The sequence below is a fragment of the Acomys minous genome (assembly GCF_964271855.1).
Source record: "Acomys minous genome assembly, chromosome: 12".
Taxonomy (NCBI): Eukaryota; Metazoa; Chordata; class Mammalia; order Rodentia; family Muridae; genus Acomys; species Acomys minous.
The window spans coordinates 87,845,408-87,862,695 of record NC_140493.1 but is presented as its reverse complement, the minus strand read 5'-3'; positions in this window follow the sequence as shown (position 1 = coordinate 87,862,695).

Here is a 17,288-nt window from a genome sequence, read left to right as displayed (position 1 = left end):
AAAGAGAAGCGTGCTTATTTACATATCACTTACATCTGATTTGCATGCAGTCTCTTAGTTGGCCGTTTCTAAGCAGCCCTAGAATTGTCATTTCACAGGATGCTGAGCCTTTTCTCTGGGCTTGCTTCTCTGCCTGCATCCCACCTTGACCAGGAATGCCTCCTGAGATACTGGACCCCTCACACACACAGAGCCTACTTGTCTCCATTTACATAGATATAGAATCTGCGTGCACACGAGTGCAGACTGCAGAGTGTGGCCGGGTTTGTGCACATGTGAAAACTGAGTCCTGGGCACCCACCTCCATGGGTAGCTCATTTGTGCCAATTCCTGTGGTCATAATGTATTCACACACACTGCTGTCTACACCCAAAGTGAAGCCACAGTCTCTAGTGCATTTTACACACACACACACACACACACACACACACACACACCAGAGCAGTGCACATCCACACACATCTCTCAGAGCCCCACATGCTCGTAGGGGTCCTTTAAGCTGCAGGCCCTTATGACCCAACGGAACAGTCCAGGCAGTGGCCACACTGTGTGACAACTGATCCATGGCTGCTTAGGTGGCTTAACCACCAGAGGGTCCCTGGCTGTCTTTGGGTAAGAGGCTTGCCTCCAGCCTGCACTTTGTGTTGTAACTCCTTTGTCACCCCTCTCTTTTGAGTTCCTTTCAAGTCCCATAAAACAACTTCCCCAGGTGATATGTTAGCTTATTCTTGTTAAAACAGAATGCCAGAGACAGGCTAACTTCTAAAGAAAAGAAGTCTGTTTTGCTAAGGGTCCCCTTGGCTAGGTCACATCACAGAAAATGTCAATCACAGAAGAGATCATATTGCCAAACAGGAAGTAACAAGGCTGAGAGCAAGGTCAAGGCTTGGGATTTTTTTTGGGGGGGGGGTGGACAGGGTCTCACTATTTAGCCCTAGCTAGCCTGGAACTTGCTATGTAGATCAGGCTGGCCTTGAACTCATAGGGATTTGCCTCTCTTGTGTTGGAATTAAATATGAATTTTTTGTTAATTAAAAAAAAAGTGTGTGTGTGTGTGTGTGTGTGTGTGCATGTACACACACATGTGCTCCTGTGATAGGGAAGGCACATGCCTCATCATGCAAATGGGGGTCAGGGACAGCTTTATGAAGTCAGTCCTCTCTTTCCACTTTTATGTGGGTTCTGGGACTTGAACTCAGATCATTAGGCTTGTGTGACAAGCACCTTTGCCCACTGAGCCATCTTGCTGGCCCCTAGGCTTAGGATTTTTATTTTATTTATGTGCATTTTATTATTTTATTTATATTTAACTATTTTATTTTATGTCTATGAACGCATGTGGGGGCTTACGTACAGACTTCCCAGCAGGTTCTACTTCTCAAGGATTCCCCAGCCTCTCTCTTCACCACATGGGAAACAGAACCAACACACCACCCTGGGGAGCAAGCCACATCACAGCAGGTGGCCCTGCCTTCAGCCTCGGCAAACACTGCAACATCCATACCTCACCTTCCTCCCGCTTCCTGATGGGTTTCTTTTTGTGTCTACGTGGAAAACTCCTACACATCCTTCAAAGCCCATTTCTGTGGGTCAACCCTCTTCCAGCCTTACCAACAGAACGCACCAGGTGCCTCAGAGGCAGAAGAGTGCAGTGGGAAGGCAAGCTTGATCCCTACTCTCTCTTCCCCGGGGCTTACGGGCTTTAGTGCTCCCTTTGTAAGCATTGGCACACTCTCCTGGAATCTGCTAAGATAGCAAGCACTTGGGTTTATTATGTTGTGTTCATTTCCAGAGAAGCGCGAGCAGGGGCATCAGAGCCAGACGAGGCTGCTTCCACCCTGCCCTGCTGTGTGCCTTTGGGTAAGTGTCACAGCCTCTCTAGGCCATGGTTCCCCGGCCCTGCGCTCACTGGGAGGATTACAAGGATTCAGTGAGAGCCTGAACATTTGTGACCTGAATTCTAGCGACAGTGAGCACTAAAGATTCGTCTGGTTCTGAGGATGCTCAGTCTGTGTGCAGCCTCTCCAGCCCAGAGGAGACCTCTGTCTACAGAACAGGACGGGACTGAAGACCATAGGAGACAGATGGAGCAGGTTTGTTGTGAGGATGTGATCGGTCCATGTAACGTGATCGGTCCATGTAACGTAATCAGAGGAGCTGGCCCGACATTGTGTAGACTTAGCTTTCACAGCTGCTGTTAAACTCCATCACTCAAGCTAGCGGCAGTTGGAGATGCTATTGGCCCATTCTGTAGGTAGGGAAAGTGGGGCTCGGACGCTATAGGGGCTTCCTTGCCACAGTCGCACAGTAAGCAAGCTTTTGTCAGGGTTGTAGCCACCATGCCCTCCTGTCCTCTGGACGCCATCAGGATTGGACAGCCCTGGGCATGCTCAGATGCCTAACCCAGGACTTCCTGGTAGCGTCTGTCTGCACAAGTGCACGCCACTCCCTGCATCTCATGCCTCAGCAGCTCCTGATAGCACGGGACATCCTGAGGAGCTGCCCATTGACCTGATCCCCACAGCTGACAGAACGGGACAGAGAGCAGAGGGGAGGGGAGGTCCTGTGGGGGTGGGGTCTTTGCACTGGTCCAGGGCACTGGTTGCTCAGCCCTCGCCAACATGTTCAACATGTATGTGAGTGTTTTGCTTTCACATGTGTGTGTGTGTGTGCATGCGCCTACATGTCTGCTGCCACAGAGAGCAGAGGAAGACACCAGATCCCCTGAAACAGGAGTTACAGACAGTTGTGAGTTCTGGGAATCAAACCCAGGTCGTCTGGAAGAGCAGTATCTGCTCATACGCCTAACCCAGGTCACTCATAACCCCTGAGCCATCCCTCCAGCCCGACCCCTACTTTCCCCTTGGCTAAGGACACTTTCTACTCCACATGGCACACAGCTGAGGATGCTGGGTACTCTTCCTGGGAAGCTGGACCTGGAACAGCCTTCCCAGCATCCCCAGCAATCTGGCCTCTGTACTGTGGGTCCCCCACACTCCGGCTCTGGGAAACAGTCTTATGGGACCCTCAGTCTTAGGCAGAAAGAGGTGTGAGGCAGCATAGAACCAGGTAGTTATGGTCATGTGGGTTCCCTTGGTATCTGAGCATCTGCCAGGGGTCTCTACTCCAGGTCTCACAGGAAGGCTGAGAGCTTGGCCCCGGGGGAGTGGAGTCCCAGGATGCTCTGTTATTACCCAGGTGCCCAGTGAACTCCAGGGGAGGTAGCGCAGATATTCAGAATTCCAGAAGGTACACACTGGGCAAACGAGAGGTGGCAGAACTTCCTTCGACACCCAATGAGCATGTATGTAGCACAGTTGGTAGCGTGCCTGTGTAGCGCGCAGGGATCCCAGGCACGGCGTAAAACAGAGACTGTGATGTAGCTCTGTAGTTCCAGCCCTTGGGCAGAATTACGGAGGCAGGGGTATCAGATGTTGACAGTCATCCTCAGTCACATAATTCCCACATAAGTCCCAGGTTCAAGGCCTGGGGTACCTGAGACCTGTCGGAGAGGCAGACAGAGTGAGAGAAAGACAGAGACAGGGAAAGCCAAGATTCTGCCTGACGTGCTGTAATGCATGCTTTTAACCCCAGCACTCGGGAGGCAGAGGCAGGTGGATCGTTGTGAGTTCGAGGCCAGCGTGGTCTACAAAGGGAGTCCAGAAAAGCCAAGGCTACACAGAGAAACCCTGTCTCAAAAAACCAAAAATAAATAAATAAAATTTAAAAAAGAAAGAAAGAAAGAAAAACCCAAGATTCTGCCAGGCCTGGAATAGCCTGGAATAGTGGGGAAGGGGTTTAGCCAAGACACTTAAGTGAGAGGCCTGCAGTTCCTGACCTCCCAGGCCCCCCACCCCCACCGAGGGCATCAGAAGTTGTCGGGGTCAGGGGAGCGGAGAGCCTGGGAAATATCTGAAGTGACTGCAGTCACACAGGGAGGGCTGTTCAGAGATAGGCTAGCCTTGGGCTCCCCTGCCTAGGGCAGTACAGACAGTGTGGAGCATCACCAGGCCGGGCCACTCCAGCCCTCTCCCTTTGCCTGCTGTGGGGGAGGGGCCTGCGGCGGCGTCCGTGCAGGCTGCCCTGCCACAGGAGAGGAGAGGCTCACAAGCTGAGCTGGGGACTAGAAGGTCTCAGGGGTGGGTAGTGGAATCTCTAAGACAGAAGGGACTGTGGCTGACCCATCTCTGGGAGGCTTTTACGTTTCAGAAAACAGCCCACGAGGTTTTTCAGCTGCTGAAAGAAGGAGTTGGATGAACACCTTGAAACTGCATCATGAACAAAGACTGCAGAGCAGGGAGAGCCCAGAGAGACCGGGCTGTGAAAACTCCGAGAGGAAGCTGGTGTATGACTTTTGTACAAGCTCCTGAACCAGCCTCACCTCTTCCACCCCCTAAAAAGCGGACACTGGAGTGCTGCCCAAGCACCCTCTACCTGAGCGGCAGAGGCAAAGAAGCCGCTGGGCAGGAGGTTGTGGACCGGTGGGGACCAAGTCCCGCGCCCAGACCCAGCAGAGAACGATGCCGCGGTATGCAGCGCCCTCTGCTGGTCAGAGGTGGATCCTCCTACTGGAGAGCCAGCCTCTGTAACAGAGTTTGGGGCGGGGGGGAGGGGGGGGGAATAACCGGTAGCCCAACCTCACTTCCCACGGGTCTCAGTAGTCAGAGTCCTTTGAAGCAGCTATCCACTCTGGAAGACCCTTGGACTATTGTGCCAACCTCTATCTTATTGCTGGGAAGATGGGATATGACTAATGCCAGAAGGCTCTGGGGACCCGGACATGTACGTATATGGACCACGGGGCTGTCCACGTTTCACTGGTGGTGTCCCGGGATGGCCAGCCCTTGCCACTTTCACAAGCCACACACCCCACAAAGAACCCACATCTCACCTTTACGGCTCCCAGCCTCAACCTCGCCTCCTAGCCCTCCTGGCACACAGTCTCAATTCCAACACCTCGCTGTCTCTCTCTCTCTCACCGCTCCCCTCCCCCACCCCCTCCAGCTCTCTCCAACCCACCCCCACCCCCCTTACTCCCCACCCTTAGGAGACACCTGTGCTCCCTTCTGCTGCCTTCTCGCTTAGTCCTCAGGAAATGAAAACTTTAATTTCTTTTTTTATTAACTTTATTGGATTTTCTTTTTAATTATAAGTCAACGTACTACATGTTCTTTGTAATCACTTAAACAAACCAGAAGAGTCTAAAGACGGAGTTGCTAGCTCTACTCTCCTCTTTTCCAGCTCCCAGCTGGGGACAGGGTGCCTGGGCGGGGGGGGGGGGGGGGGGGGGGGGGGGGGCTGTTCCACCTGACCGCCTGAGGATTTGATCAAAGCATCCCCTACACAGCCAGCCACCGGTAGAGGTGCCCACTGCTTCCAGGTTCAAAGGTTAGTGGGGGAGAGGAAGGTTGCCAGCACCTCAAATTCTTTGAGGAATCTGTGGGCAGATGGGTGTGGGAGTAAAAGGGCTCAGGACAGGGACTGTTGCCTTAAGTGGGGAATCTCTGAGGAAGTATTTTTGACTAGAGCCCCCAAGAGAAGGCACAGGGGGTCACCACACTGTGTCTGAATGCTGTTCTGCATACACAGGAAAGCCACTGGTGGCAGGGTGGGGGATGTCCCCACAGCTCTTGCCCAAGGACACTAGGGCATTGGTTTTCAACCCCCACAGGAGTCAAATATCAAATATTCTGTGTATCAATCAGGTACTTACATTAAGATTTGTAACAGGAGCTGGGCGTGGTGGCACACACCTTTATAATCCCAGCACTCGGGAGGCAGAGGCAGGCAGATCTCTGCGAGTTCGAGGCCAGCCTGGTCTACAGAGTGAGTCCAGGACAGCCAGGGCTACACGGAGAAACCCTGTCTCAACAAGCAAACAAACAAACAAAACAAAACATAACAAAAAGATTATGAAGTAGCAACAAAATCATTTTGGGGGTCACCACAACATCGAGAGCTGTTTTTAAAAGATGGTAGTGGGGCTAGAGAGATGGCTCAGTGGTTAAGAGCGCCGCCTGCTCTTCCTGAGTTCAATTCCCAGCAACCACATGGTGGCTCACAACCATCTATAATGTGATCTGATGGGGGGAGGGTGTCGTCTATGGGCACGCCTGGGGAGGGAGGCAATTCATCTTGATTTAGTTAAATGAGGTGAGAAGGCTTGCCCACTGTGGGCGTGACCTCTTCCTGGGACATTCTGGGTTGGATAAAGGAGAAAGGAGCCCAGGAGCAGCATGCATTCCTGCCTCTTCCTGCCTGTGGATGCTGTGTGACTGCATACTTCAAGCCTCTGCTGCCTTGACTCCCACCAGCTGCCCTGTAACTTGAACTGTAAGCCACAACAATCCCTTTCTCTAGTAAGCTGCTTTTGTTTGAGTGGTTTTCTTGGTTTTTAAGATTTATTTATTATTATGCATACAGTACTCTGCCTGCATGTACACCTGCAGACCAGAAGGGGGCATCAGATCACGTTGTAGATGGTTGTGAGCCACTGTGTGGTTGCTGGGAATTGAACCAGCCCCTGAGTGGTATTTTTAATTATTATTATTAAAATGTATTTACTTTATGTACATGTGTGTTTATGATTGCACACATGTGTGTGCATAGAGTGCCTGATGCCCAAGGAGCTCAGAAGAGGGAAATAGAGCAATAAGAGCTCAGAGTGGCTGAGCCACCTCTCCAGCCCCTCCCTAGACAGATGTTTTGGTGTGGGGGTGGGGGTGGGGGCACGCCCTCTCCTTAGCTGTGAACTACTACACTTCGATCTTTCTTTTCAAGTTTGCAGCAAAAAGTGACTTCACAGTGGGCGAAGTAGGCAAACTCCCTCAGCCAGGTGACCGTGTCACGCCAGCTGTCCTAGCTGTGAGGAGACTGTGGCCTCAGGAAGAGGTGTGCTGGTAATGCCCATCTCAGGCCTAGTGGTGCAGGCCGTGGTCCCAGCTTCTCAGGAGGCTGAGGCAGAAGACTACAAGTTCAAGGTAGGCCTGAGGCTACAGTCAGTTCAAGGCCAGTCTGAGCAACTTCATAAGACCCTATACCAAAGTAGAAAGCAAAAAGACCAGCGGTTCGGTGGCGTGGATACTTGCTATTTCAGGAGGGAGGGAGGGAGGGAGGGAAGGAGGGGAGGGAGGGAGGGAGGGAGGGAGGGAGGGAAGGAGGGGAGGGAGGGAGGGAGGGATGATATTAACTACCCTCCAGCCTAAACTACACTCCTCAAACCATTAGCTCATCAGAACCTCCAAGAGGCATGCCAGGAAATGAGTATCACATGTCATGATGGGTCCTGGAACAGAAAAAGGGCACTATGTATAAACTAAGAAAATTTGGATAAACTGTGGTCTTTAATCGTAATATAACAACACTGGCTCATTACTCGTAGCAAGTGAACCACGCTGATGCAAACGGTCCCTGGGGTGACAGGGCACACCTGGGAACCAGCTGGGATGCTTGATCGGAGTGTTGCTATTATTTTGTTTTGTTTTGTTCTTGTTTTTCCTCTTCTAAGTGCAGAGCTGTTAGAAATAACTAAAGTCTACTAATTTTTTTTTCAATTAATTAATTGTTGGTCTTCCAAGAAACAGACTTACTACTATGTAGTCCAGACTGCCCCGGAACTTGCAAGGACTCTCCTGTGCCTGCCTCCTGAGTGCTGGGATTACTGGCATGTGTTGTCACACCTGGCTGCCCACTCCTTTTGAGATGCCCACCTCCCTTTTTTGAAAAAAGATTTATTTATATATTATGTATACAATGTTCCGTACGCATGTGCGCCTGCCCGCCAGAAGATGACACCAGATCTCATTATAGATGGTTGTGAGCCACCATGTAGCTGCTGGGAATTGAACTCAGGACCTCTAGAAGAGCAGACAGTGCTCTTAACCTCTGAGCCATCTCTCCAGCCCCCCACACACACCAACACACACACACTCTTTCCTGAACCCACACCCCAAAACCCACACATACACACACACACTCTCCTGAACTCACACCCCACTCCTGAACCCACCTACACACACACACTCTCTCTCTCTCTCTCTCTCTCTCTCTCTCTCTCTCTCTCTCTCTCTCTCTCTCTCAAAAGAGTTATCTCATTGCTCAAGTTAAAGAATTAGTGTTTTGGGGCCTGGAGAGATGGCTCAGTGGCTAAGAGCTCTGGCTACTCTTCCAGAAGACCCAGGTTTGGGTCCCAGCAACCACATGGCAGCTTATAACTCCAGATAGAGGGGACCTGGCTCCCACTTCAGACCTCTCTTACATACACACAGGGAAAAACACACACACACACACACAAAATAAAAATAAATTGTTAAAAAACATTACTCCTAGATTTTCTTCTAATGTTTTTACTTTCTTCTGAAACAGTTTGTTTTTTGTTTTTTATTTTTATTTTTATTTTTTTAAACTTAGATCTCTAGTCCCCCAGGGGTGTGTTTTGTAGGTGGCGTCAGCTGGTAGGAGGAGGCATTTGGCTTCATTTCCTGACAGATGGATCACAATATGGCAGCCTTACTTACTAGACAAATTGATTTCCCCTAAACCAACAGGCATTTCTCATTGACAGCTGATTTCCCGGAGAAATGCCTTCCTCAGTTTCCCAGGCTGCCATGAACATACACCCAGCTCAAAGGCTCACAGCCACCTTCTCTGAAAGGACTGTGTCTACCTCCCCGCCACCAAACAAATCTGGAACCCACCTTTCTTGCTGTGGCCTCCCACAGAACTCACTACTCATGACGTGTGTAATGCCTTCGGGAGGAGGGGGGGACTCAGGAGCTGGACCAGAGAGCCCATCCCTCTTGTAGGAGAGCCGGAAGTAGTCGTGCTTGAGAGCAGTGGACTCAGGTCCAGGGGTGAGAAGCTGCCCTTCCCATGTCAGAAAAACTCTGGTTTGGCAGCCGGTGAGATGGCTTTGTGGGTAAAGGTACTTGCTGCTAAATCTGCTGGCTTTAGCTCCATCACCAAGACAAGTTAAGTTGTCCTCTGACCTTGGCACTGCTGTCCCCACACAAACAAATAAATAAATGACTAAAGGAATGTAATTTCTAAATATACTGGTGAAAAGTCAGACCAAAATAAATAAATAAATAAGCCAGAATTTTGTTGTTGTTGTTGTTTATTTTTAAACATTTAAAAATCGTATTTTTTTGGCTGGGCGGTGGTGGCGCACACCTTTAATCCTAGCACTCAGGAGGCAGAGGCAGATAGATTGCTGTGAGTTCAAGGCCAGCCTGGTCTACAAAGTGAGTCCAGGCCAGCCAAGGCTACACAGGGAAACCCTGTCTTGAAAAACAAAAACAAAAACAAAAAACACTCACAAAATTATTTTTTGAGTGTGCATATATGTGCCATGACACGTCTCGACAACCTGACAACCTGAGGGTGTAACTTCTCTCCTTCCATCGTGAGGGCTCTGGGAACAGAGCTCAGGTTTGTCAGCCTTGGTGGCAAAGGCCTTGACACACCAAGCCATCTTACTGGCCCAAGCATTTGTCTTCTTGATGACTGCCATGGGTTTGTTTGTTTGTTTGTTTGTTTTAAAATGGGGATGAGATGGATCTCGGTGTGTCTCTCTGCCAGCCTGTGATGCTGAGCTGTGTTCATGTGTATGGCCCATTTATTTGTATGCTGCTACCTGAGAACTGTCTGCTCCTTTGATGAGTTCACTGGCTGAGCTGGGATGCTCCCTTTCTTTGAGGGTTAGGTACATTCTAGGCTCTAATCCACTGTCTAGGTAGCAAAGACCTTCTCCCAGGCTGTAGGCTGTCTCTTCTGACTGTTCTGCTGTGTGGACGTCTTTCATTCCAGGACTCCCACTTGTCAGTCATAAATGCTGCTCCCTTCGTGCCTGGAAAGACCTCGCCCCTGCTGATAGACTGAAGTGTGTTCCCTATTGTTTCTGCCAACGGTTAGAGAGCTTCTGGTCTTTGTTTTGTATTGTTCCTTTGTTTGTTTTTGTTTTTTGTTTTGAGACAGGGTTTCCCTGTGTATCCTTGGCTGTCCCAGACTCACTTTGTAGACCAGGCTGGCCTCGAACTCACAGAGATCCACCTGCCTCTGTGTCCACCCCCCCAGTGCTGGGATTAAAGGCGTGCGCCACCACACCTGGCTTCCCAGTTTCTGCTCTTACATTCAGGTCTTTCATTCATTTGGAGTTGATTTTCATACAGGCTGAGGCGCTGGCAGCTAGCCTCAGCCGACATTTGGAAATCCAGGTCTGCTACCATTGTTGAAGAGGCTGTCACTTCCCCACTGTACGTTTCCAGTGTCTCTGTTAAGATCGGGGTGTCTCTGGCTGTGTGGGGTTTGTGTCTGCGCCCTTTGTTCTAATCCATTGATCTGCGCGTCTGTTTTTAGGCCAGCGTGGCTCTGTTCTTCTTACTATGGCTCTGCAGTACAACCTGGAGTTGGGTTAGTAGGCCTGGCACTGTGGAAATCAGTAGGGAGGCTCCTCTAGAAGAAAATTAAAAAATAGATCCACCAGCTATGCCACACCTTTGCCTTTACCCCAAAGACTCCAAGTCAGCAGGGCACAGAGATGTTTGCCCACCAATGGCGGCACGACACAATAGCTAAGTTATAGAACCAACCTGAGTGCCCATCGATAGAGGAGTGGGCAAAGAAAGTGTGGTTTGTATGCACATTAGAATTTTTCTCAACCATGAAAAGGAATGGGGTTCTGTTGTTTTCATGGGGAATACATGGATACGACCGGAGAGAGTCATATTAAATGAATTGTCAGTCTCAGACAAATACTATGTTTCCTATCATTTGCAGCCTAGACTTTGTAGGTACATAAAACCATACGTGCATAGCTGACATGCAAGTAGGAGTGAGCAGGGCTGGAGAGATGGTTCAGAGGCTAAGAGCACTGCTTGTTCTTCCAAAGGTTCTGAGTTCAATTCCCAGCAACCACATGGGAGCTCACAACCATCTATAATGTGATCTGATGCCTTCTTCTGGCACGCAGGCCAGAATACTGTATGTATAATAAATAAATAAATCTTTAAAAAGAAAAGAAAAATAGTATTGAGTGAGCTGGGTGGTGGTGGCGCATGCCTTTAGTCTCAGTGCTTGGGAGGCAGAGGTAGGCAGATCTCTGTGAGTCTGAGGCCAGCCTTGTCTATAGAGTGATTCCAGGACAGCCAGGGCTACACAGAGAAACCCTGTCTCAAAAGAACTTAAAAAAAAAAAAAAAAGAAGAAGAAAAAGAAAAAAAAAGAAAGAAAAGAAAAGAAAGTAGGAGTGAAACTGTCCAAGTGAACAAAGTTGGGGGATAATGAGACTGAAGAGCTGGAGGCAGGTGAGGAAATACTCAGAGTACGTTATATAATTACCTAATTACATGCCTGCGTGAAAATAGATTTATGTAACCCTAGACTGATCAGAAGAGCCTTGGCAAGAGGCAAGTTCTCAGCTAGGTCTTGCCTCCGAGGGGGAGCAGGTGTGTGCCCACCAGCCAAGCAGGGAAAGAGGTCAGGGAGAGGGCACAGCATGGCAAAGTCAGGGAGGGCTTGGTAGGAGCTTCAAATGGCTCCGAGGCCAGGCAGAGGCAGGCAGGGAGGCAGGGAGGGAGGGAGGGAGGCCTGGGATACTTGTCTAGGTGAGCAGGGTGAGCAAATCTGGAGACCCACCAGGCGCTGGGGTCCCAGGCTGAAGGGATACTGAGCTCAGGGCCCCCCCCCCCCCCCCCCCCGCTTCCTGACTGTGACAGCAACGTGTCCAGAGGCCTCCCACGCCTGCTGGCACAGCTCAGCTCTTCTTGTTTTCCACAGCTTCCCTACAGTGATGACCCTGGCTTTCAAATCTGAGCCAAAATAAGCCCTGAAGTTGCTTTTTGTTAGGGAATTTGACAGAAACAACACGAAAAGTAATTTATACAGCAGCTAAGGACTTCCTGTCTCCTGAGAAGGCTGGGGTACTCAGGCATGTCGTGTGTGTGTGTGTGTGTGTGTGTGTGTGTGTGTGTGTGTGTGTGTGTGTGTGTTCCCACACCGCCAGGAACTAGCACGTCTCTTTTAGTTAGGCCACTGGTTCTCAACCTGTGGGTCCCGACCCCCTTGTGGGTTACATATCAGATGTTTACACTGTAATTCATAACAGTAGTAAAAATTAGCAATTAAATAATTTTATAGTTGGGGGGGGGTCTCCACAACACGAGGAACTGTATGAAAGGGTGAGAGCATTAGAAAGGTTGAGAACCACGGGGTTAAGCACTATTGCTCCCAAACAACTTTATTTTATTTTGTGGATTTTGTTTGATTGTTTGTTATTTGTCGAGACAGAACCTCCCTAAGCCTAGGCTAGCCTCAAACTCTCAGGTCTCTTGCCTCAGACTTCCACATGCTGGGAGTATATATCCTTTAAAAAAAAAAAAAGATTTATTTATATTTTATATATACAGTGCTCTGCCTGCATGTACACCTGCATACCAGAAGAGGGCGTCAGATCTCATAGATGGTTGTGAGCCACCATGCGGTTGCTGGGAGTTGAACCCTGGTCCCCTGGAAGAGCAGCCAGTGCTCTTAACCTCTGAGCCATCTCTCCAGCCCCCCGGGGAGTATATATCTTTCAGCATTATGCCCAGACCCCAAAACAAATTTCATTTAATATACACAAAACTACCCATGCGCATTAAATAGTTAATAAAACTTAATGGCCAAATAAAGGGATACTTCACGTCATGCGTGAAAAAATCAATACCCCTTACCGTACATGAAATAAGTGTAAAACCTTAAGATATCTATTTTGTGGTGGAGACACCTCAGAGGCTAGGGCAGGCACAGCTCTTGCAGAGGAGCAGAGTTCAGTTCCCGGGACCCACGTGGCCGATCACATCTGTAATTCCCAGCTACAGGGGCTCTGATGCCTCTGCTTCTGGCCTCCTCAGATACCTGTACTCAAATGCACGCACAACACACACACACACACACACACACACACACACACACACACACACACACCCCTACACCTATTTTAAAAACAATACAAACAAAGTCTCTGGTCTGAAGAGTACTAGTGTGGTCCTTGGGGACCTTGCCTCATTCTTCCATGCCTCGTTGGTCCCATTATGTAAAATGCAGCAGGTAGTGTGTCAGGTAGAGAGATGAGGAAAATGAACACAGTGTTTACTAACCTGACCTGGCAAGCTCCAGACAGTGGAAAGATACCCCCACAGGCACACTCCACTGATTGCATCCCCAAACTGACACCCTCTTGCTTCGCATGGAAAAGGCTGGAAGGACAGACCAGTTGGGGTGCCCCCCCAACTCCCACCCTGTGAACATCAGTGGAGCCCCCACAGCCTGCCCTGCAGTATATTGGAGTGAGGAGGGAGTGGGGTGGGGGAGGGGCAGAGACAAGTTCTCATGACGGGGGGTGGAGGGGGGGGCCTTGCATGAAGTGCACGTTGGCAACCACACTCCTGAGGTGACCCAGGGTGAACAGAGGCAGAAAAGCCAAGTCCAGGTGGCAGTGTCCTTGCTGCCTTGCCCTTGGTCTTCTGCTTCTCCCTTTGGCCTCACGTCTGCAGCTGACACTCCAGGAAGCAGCCTGGACTGGGGTCTTTTTTCAGGCTGTGGTCATTCCTAAGCTTATCCACCTTCGTTCCACGTACTGTCACTGAATTCTTTTTTTTTTTTTATTTTAAGATTTACTTATTTATTATGTACACAGTGTTTTGACTGCATGTACACCTGCAGGCCAGAAGAGGGCACCAGATATCATTATAGATGGCCGTGAGCCACCATGTGGTTACTGGGTACTGAACCCAGGACCCCCAGAAGATCAGACAGCGCTCTTAACTTCCCAGCCATCTCTCTGGCCCTGTCATTGAATTCTTTAAGGGCCTTGTGCTGGTTAGTTTTGCTTGGTTGTGTGTGTGTGTGTGTGTGTGTGTGTGTGTGTGTGTGTTGATTTTTGTTTTTGTCAACTTGACACAGACTTGGGGTCATCTGAGAATTGGGAAGACATTGAAAAAAAAAAACACTTCCATCAAACCAGCCTGCAAGCAAGTCTGAAGGGCATTTTCTTGATAATAATTGATTTAATAGGCCCCCATTCACTATGGGAGAGCCACACCTGGGCAGATGGTTCTGGGAGGTCCAAGGAAAGTAGCTGAATGTGAGAATCTGGGGAGCAAGCCCGTCTAAGCAGCATTCCTTCATGGCCTCTGCCTGAGTTCCTGCCCTGACTTCTCTCAGTGATGGACTGGGATCGGGGAAGGGTTAAATAAAACAGACCCTTTCCTCCCCAGGTCTGTTGCGGCAATAGAAAGCAAACTAGGGCAGGCTGAAACTGCCAGAAAGATAACGACAATGAAGCCAAATAATTTATACGGGCCCAAACTGGAAACCCTCCCTTTTGAGGCCCCGCCCCTTCCTGGGGCCCCTAAATTCCATCTGGTTGGTTTTTGAAGGGATTTGGAATCCAAGGGTCCTAGATGTCATCTGCGCAGTTGACGCCCCAGTCAAGGCTACTCTGGGGAGCCCTTGTGACCCCAAGATCCCACGGGAAGTGTCTACTGTCTGCCTTGGCCACCACCATTCAAGAGTGCTCAGCAGGACCCCACCCAGAAGGGCCTCGCCGCCTGCCGACAGAAGCGCGCCAATATACAGGCACAGTTATTCTTCCTTCGGTCGCCAGGCGTCGCTACAAGCCTGGAAATGGAAGGTGCAGCCAGGCGTGTCTGCACTCCTGGGGAGTGGTTCCCCACCCCGACCCCCCTCCCCCGGAATTGTTGAAGCCTAGCAGGTGACAAGAATCGATAAATGGAAGGAGCTGACACTTGGAGTTCTGGCTATAATGTTCAACGGGGCACTTAAAGAGTCTCGAGCCCCAGAATTTGGACCACTGTGGATGCCACGCGCGAGGCAAATCCGACGGCTCCTGGGACTGGTGAGCTTAAGGATTCTGGGCGCCCCGCCATCCCTCCATGCAAAAGAAGTAGAACTCGCTGCGGGTGACCCATAATACAGTGATGAACCTGAGGTAGTTGTGCGCCCTAAAATATACGACCTGCCTCCGTCCACCCACCGTCTTCCCTGTAGCCAAAAATCGACAGCACGGCCTCCCTATGAGCTCTTAGCATGGCAGTGACATTTGGAAATCTGTGCTTGGAAAACAAATCAGAATATTACAGTGGCTAGCACGCATTGAGCACTTACTGTCTGCCAGACAATAGTTATTACCATCACGAAGAGCACAGAGGTGAAATAACCTGCCCAAGATGGTGAACTGCCTGGGGACCAGGCGATCTGTCTAAGGAGCTCAAGTGCACCGCACCCCCATTCATACCATTTTGGAGGAGCTGTAGGGCACAGGAGTTCATATAACCTAAGCTGACGTCGAATTCGATATACATTTGAGTATGATCTTGAACTTTTGATCCTCCTGCTTTCACCTCCTAAGTGACGGCTTCATTTTCCAATCTGCGGAGAGGCACTAGGCAGGCGCCGCGCCGCAGCGGGAGGCAAAGGGGCCTTGCCTTTCCCAGACTGCCCACCAGGTGGCGCGCCGATGCCACTCGCTTCCTCGCACCACACCCGCGCTGGGTCTCACCATCCGCCCCCCTGTAATGCTCTCATTAACCACTGTGACTTGGGTCCAGCTGACAGGTGGCTGAGGGGTTTGCCGCTGACCTGGTGCCGGGCATTGGCTCTTTGCCAGATGCCTATTCTCTCCCTTTCACTCTTCACCTCCCAAGATGCCGAAATGTAACAGAAAGGAGCCCCGACACTCCTTTTGTTCAGTTTACAATGCTCCTTAACCAGCCACACCCAGACAAAGACCTGGGGAGAGGCCGAAGCTCTCCACAACCTCAAGACGCTGAGATCCAGGAAGCGGAGAGACCAACCAAGATGGCGAGGGCGGGGCCTCAGAGCCACACACCTAACTAGAGCAAATAAACTATGCTTTTTTTCCCCAAGAAAAGGTCATCTTTGGGTGATGAAGGCTTGTGAAGGCCTTGAAGTAACACACACACACACACGCACACGCACACACGCACACGCACACACACACACACACACACGCACACGCACACGCACACACCACACACACACACCCCGGGGACTAGTTTGGGACTTTAGCACTCTTCCTCAGAGCATTCCAAGTCAGAGAGTCCCGTCACTGGGGTCCACTTTTTCCCTCTTTCATTACTTTCCACAAAACAGGCTCCGTGGCCCCCGTGGTTCTGTCCTTTGTCAGCAATTCCTGCTCTCCCTCAGACGAGCTTCCGGGCTCACACACCTACAGGTCTGCTCTCTGCAGTCTGACCGCTGCTGCCATCTGTTTTTCACGATGCCTGATGCCCAAGTCCCAAGTCCCCGCAGGCACTTCCCACACCTGTGTTCCCTAGGCCAGAAAGCTGGGGATCAATTTGAACCCCTCCTCCGTCTTTCCTCTCACTCCTCCACTCCACCTTTCAGAACCACTGCCCCTTCTTGTCAGAGCCCTATGTCTCTGACTCAATTCAGGCCACTGTCACTCCCTGGGTCTTTGACTCATTCTAGCTCTCAGCTCTACCCCTCGCTAGGACTGGGGTGCTCTTCTGAGTGCTGCCTCCATGAGTCACACCCTCACACCCCTGCCACCTCCCTGTCTCCCCCCCCCACCTGCCCCCTGTGGCTCCTCCCTTACTATAGCTCCCTAGGCTCAGGCCACTACTACACCGCCCTTTTGCCTAGAAGACCCCACCCCAACCCACTGGCAGCCCCCAGGCCCCTCTTATCCTTTAAGTTCCAGGTAAATTAGGACCCTTCTCTTTTCCTGTCTCTTGGAGCATCTCAGAGGCCGGGCCTTCCTCTCTTATGTCTTCCAGGGCTCCCTCCCAGTTCACATTCTCCATGCAAATGAGGATTGCAGTCGCCTGTCCAGAGCGGTACTGCACACCAGCCGGGACCGGACATAAAAGTAGACGCTTGATAACTATTCATGGAACAAATGACTCTTTCATCCGGGGCCCCCTCAGAACCCCACTCCTGGGCTCGCTTTCATCTGTGGCTTCGTCTGCCTAGAAGGTTCTTTCCTTCCCCCTGTCGCTCCACACATCGTTTCACACTCATCTTTCTAGGATCCATGCGTGCACACGCAGCACCTCTATTTAAGTTTGGGTCCCCCCCCCCATCCCTGGGCCTCCCTAATGCCCAATACGTAACTCTCTATCTCAACTCTTTACAATTGCAAATTGCCAGCTAGCCCCGGGGAGATTATTAAAGATGATGATCAGCCTCTCCTCTCCCTCAGACCACTCCAGACAGTGAGTTTAAGGGCAGCCACTGTCTGCCTGC